This window comes from Crocodylus porosus, unplaced genomic scaffold (assembly GCF_001723895.1).
Source record: "Crocodylus porosus isolate Cpor-Errol unplaced genomic scaffold, CroPor_comp1, whole genome shotgun sequence".
Lineage (NCBI taxonomy): Eukaryota > Metazoa > Chordata > Crocodylia > Crocodylidae > Crocodylus > Crocodylus porosus.
In genome coordinates this window covers 84,761,925-84,766,348 of record NW_017728918.1, presented here as the reverse complement: position 1 = coordinate 84,766,348, position 4,424 = coordinate 84,761,925, and positions in this window count along the sequence as shown.

Here is a 4,424-nt window from a genome sequence, read left to right as displayed (position 1 = left end):
TGAACACCTTCAAGAGTAAATTGGATGCTTATCTTGCTGGGATCCTATGACCCCAGCTGACTTCCTGCCCTTTGGGCAGGGGGATGGACACGATGATCTCCCGAGGTCCCTTCCAGCCGTAATGTCTATGAAATCTATGAAAATCTATGAAATGTGGGCCCAGTGCTCCCTTCCACCCCACTTCCCTCCCTGGGGGCCTCTGCAGAGCGGTGGGTGTGACCCAGCATGGCAAGGAATAGAAGAGCCGTGCGGAGAAGCTGCTCGCTGCTGCTCACTCCACCCTAGTTCTCTCCCAGTGGGCATGACCTAGTTAGGCAGGGAACAGTCAGACTGAGTGGGGATCTTCTCACTGCTGCTGACTGTGCTGCCCTGGCAACATGCCTCCTATGTGTGGGGCTGAGCCCCTCAAAGCAGCGGCATGGGCAAGAGGTGCAGAGCCAGGGTAGCAGGGGGAGAAGCTCACAGCAGTGAGGAGATCCCTATGCAGCCCAGCTGTTCCTTGCCATGCAAGGTTGTGCCCGCTGGGCTGCGGGGATCCCGTGGGAGGGAAGCAGGGAGAGAGCCTGAGCCCACAGCATGCACCTACCCCACATACAGATCTGGGGGTGCAGGTCCTCCCTGCCCCCCCAGGAGTGTGCACGGAGGTGGGGAGCCACCCTGGCTGAGTCCGCAGCAGGCAGCAGGGGGAGCTGGGTCTGTAGCCCTGGCAGCTGGGGGCCCCCTCTGGCAAGGCTGCAAGAGCAGCCTTCTTGTGCGTCCCCACTGTGCCTTGCCATGCTGGGTCACACACACTGCACTTCAGAAGCCCTGAGGGATGGCAGCAGGGCCAAGAGCATGATCCCACAGTGTGCACCCACCCTGCTCCCCGCATAGATCTGGGGGGTGCAGGTCCCCCTTGCACCCTGCGAGTGCTCACTGCAGCTTGGAGGTGGCCCCATGCGCCACCCAAGCCAACAGCAGGCAGACAGTAGTGGAGGAGCTGGCTCTGTACTCCTTCTGCTGCAGCAGCTGCTGCCTTCTGTCAGAGGCAGGGGCCTGCAGACCTGGGTCCCTAGCCCCATCGTCCTGGCAGCTGGGGCCCCCTCCAGCAGGCCTGGGGGGGGGGCAGGGACTGTGGATGGGGGGCAAGGGGCATGAGGAGGGCTGTGGTGGGGAGTGAGGGGCACCAGTAGAGCTGGGGTGCTGGTGTGGGGGGAGTGAAGGGCACCAGTAGGGCTGGGAGGCTCTAGTGGCGGGGGGAGTGAGGGGCACCAGCAGGTCTGGGGAGGGGCTGTGCTGGGCCTTTAATTTTAATCACAGATTTTGGGGTTTTATCAGAGAATTTGCGATTTTTTAATCAAGGATCCCTGGTAATTAGTTTTGGATGCAGAGATCCACATCTGACACTTGTTTATATTTCTGGTGTTGGTTGCTCCCACCTTGGGTGGATATGAGCTCGTACCCTTTCCAAATCCTACTTCTTCTCCCTTCAAGTTAGAACCTCCTTCTGCAAACTCAAAGTGGTGACCCCACCACAGCCAGTAAAAATGCAATAGGTACCCTATCCACTTAGCAATGGCCACCAAGTAACAACAGCCCCTCCCCACTTTCTTTTCTTATTCTCTCTCCTCATCCCCTACATACACACACAGCATGGTGAGCCGCCTCCGTACCCCTATCCTGTGTGCTCAACTTCTAAGTGTGGCACAGGCAAGGAAAAACACTTTACCAAGGGAGACTGGTTTACTGAAAGCTGAAAGTTCTATTGTTCTATGAAATACATCTGCTCCAAGCTTTGAACTGTAATCCCTCTTTACCTCAATTTAAACCCTTTGTCATCTTCTCAATGTCTTCCCCAGTCTCACAGCTTGCAGGTTTAAGAAAATGAAGTAATCTTTTCTTGTATTTAAAGGTTTTTCTTATTTATTGCCTATCAGCCAAAGTGTAACATAGCGATATCCAAAAAGGGATCTACAGAGCATGGGTAACAAACTTAGCATGTAGGCACCAAACCTACCAAGGGCTGTAGAGCCAAGCACTCAAACTGGATATGCATTGAAAGCTGAAGTTATATACCATGATTAACATTCATGAAAGTGCACAAAAGGACATACAAAAACTAGAACTCTTGGTTCCAAAATGATACCTTTTATTAGACCAACTGGGAAATGGCAAGAAAATTGTCCTTTTCTGCAAGCTTTCAGGATCAAAGTCCCTTTGTCAGTCTTTGGGAAAAGTGTAGATGGTACAAGATGGTAAAAAGTCCCCATAGGTAGGAAATAAACTTCATTTTTGTACAGCGGGAGCTGAAGATGGAAGCCTGTCCCTCTGGGTCCATGAGAGTGTGTTGAGTAGCAATTTGATGTGTTGATCAGGTAGAATTCCTTCCCTGGAGCTGTCAGATGGCAGGCAGGGAGGAAAAAAAACTTCCTTGTTGTTATGCAATAAAGTTTAAAATCCAAAATTGGCTAAAATTTGGCATCTTCCATGTTTCAGGGGTGTACTAGGTAGCCGTGTTGGTCTGAGACAAAAAGACATCCAAAAAACTAAGAACTCTTGGTTCCAAAATGATACCTTTTATTAGACCAACTGGAAAATAGCAAGAAAATTGTCCTTTTCTGGAAGCTTTACCAAGACACCCCTGAAAGTGCATAATGCATGCATCCCTATAGATGGATAATAAACAGCACACTTGAGCTGATCAATGTATTATTCTGTTCACAAAGGTGAATAGCCAAACCATTATGCTTTTTCTTCAGCATAGGCACAGAAGGCATCGGTGATAATGTTCCCCTAGTACTAGTCAGGAGGAGGGAAAGTCACCAACTGTTTAATGCCTCTTGTAAGTCTCTGAATCTTCATCTCACTAAGGCTCTCTTTCTTGCTCTTACAGATTTTACACTGTGCAGTTATGCACAGGATGCAGCTATTCAAGGCAGGTAATTCTTGGCTGCCTCAAACCTTCCAGTTAGCACTCACCACACTTCCTTTAATTTACTTTAGCTAAACCCCTCTGCCATCCCAATTTATTGCTCCTGGGTAAGACTGAAAATGGCAACCTGCGGAGGAAGGGTGGTCTGGTGTGGCTGTCTGTGGTGGGACAGACTCCCAGAAATGCCAGACCAGTTACCTCCCTGGATGTCCACACCTGCCCATTGCTCTGCTGTCTGCTCTTGCCCTTAAAGTGGCAAGCACCAAAGGTGCTCCACCACAACAGGAAGGATTTCCTTTGAAGTATGTGCTCAGTATTACGTGTGGGAAACCCATAGTGTGTGGTGCTCCAGCTTGAATTGTGCACTGTGGGAATGTTTCTATGGCATTTGGCACTTATCTAGCAGAAGCTAGCCAAAAGTCACTGTGTGTGTAGTCCGCATGCAGGGATTAGACTCTCTTAAGTTCTTCGTTTGTCATCCAATGATGTGTTGCCTTTTGAGTTGCTGGCACTAGTTTCACATTCTTAAAAACATTCTGGTTGAAAAGTTTTTCTTCTCTGAAATATTGTAACTGACAGTGCACAATGGCTTGATCTATTTTGGATGATCTATTTTACATGTTGCCACCAGATGGCTGAGATTTGGCAAGCTAACTAGCTTACTATACAGCAGTATTGATGATGCTTGTAGTTGCAGCTGCTGATGTTCCTGCATAAACTACAACTTACTTTCCCTTGCCTGAAACCAAACCTTCAGGAGACAAGGATGAGAAAGAAGATGAAGCTAAGGAAGAGAACAAGTTTCATATGCTATTTCAGGAGAGACTTTTGGGAGGAACAGCTTCACTTTGCAATACAATTTTGGGACTTGATAATGAAGCATCTAGAATGAGCCTATGACAGCAGAATAGAATGACTAAAAGCATGTTCTTGGACAGCTACATGAAGCTCACCCCAGAACTGCAGAGTCAGCATGACAATATGAGGGTACTCTTCAGAAATGTGCATCTATCCTGCCTCAATAGCTATTGGTCTGCAATTTGGAGAGATCAGCTATTGTGGTGGTTGTGACAGAGGTGTGTGGCACCATTATTACAACTAGTTGTAAGGCGTGTCAGTCCTTAGGATGACTTTCCACGCAGGAGATTGCCCAAATGCAATCAGGCAAAGGGAACCCATATTCCTATTATTTGCCCCTTGGACTAGGCCTTGGAGTTAAAAAATAGAAAGGAAGGCTTCTCCACTGTGTTCCAAAACCTGGCTAATCCCCACCAGTGTGAATGTGGATTAGTCTGGGATAATTAGTCATGCTAGAATTTTCAGGAACTCTCATCTGTTTTCTCTAATGTGAAACAGAGCAGTGCTTAACAATATAGACATTAACATTGTGGGTGTTCCTCAGTGTATTCTGGAAGACCATGCTTATTTTCTTTGCTGGTAGACCTGATTAAACTTTTCACTAGTTTCTTGGATTATAGAAAAGAGCTGTTTAGCTACTGCCTAAATAAATTGG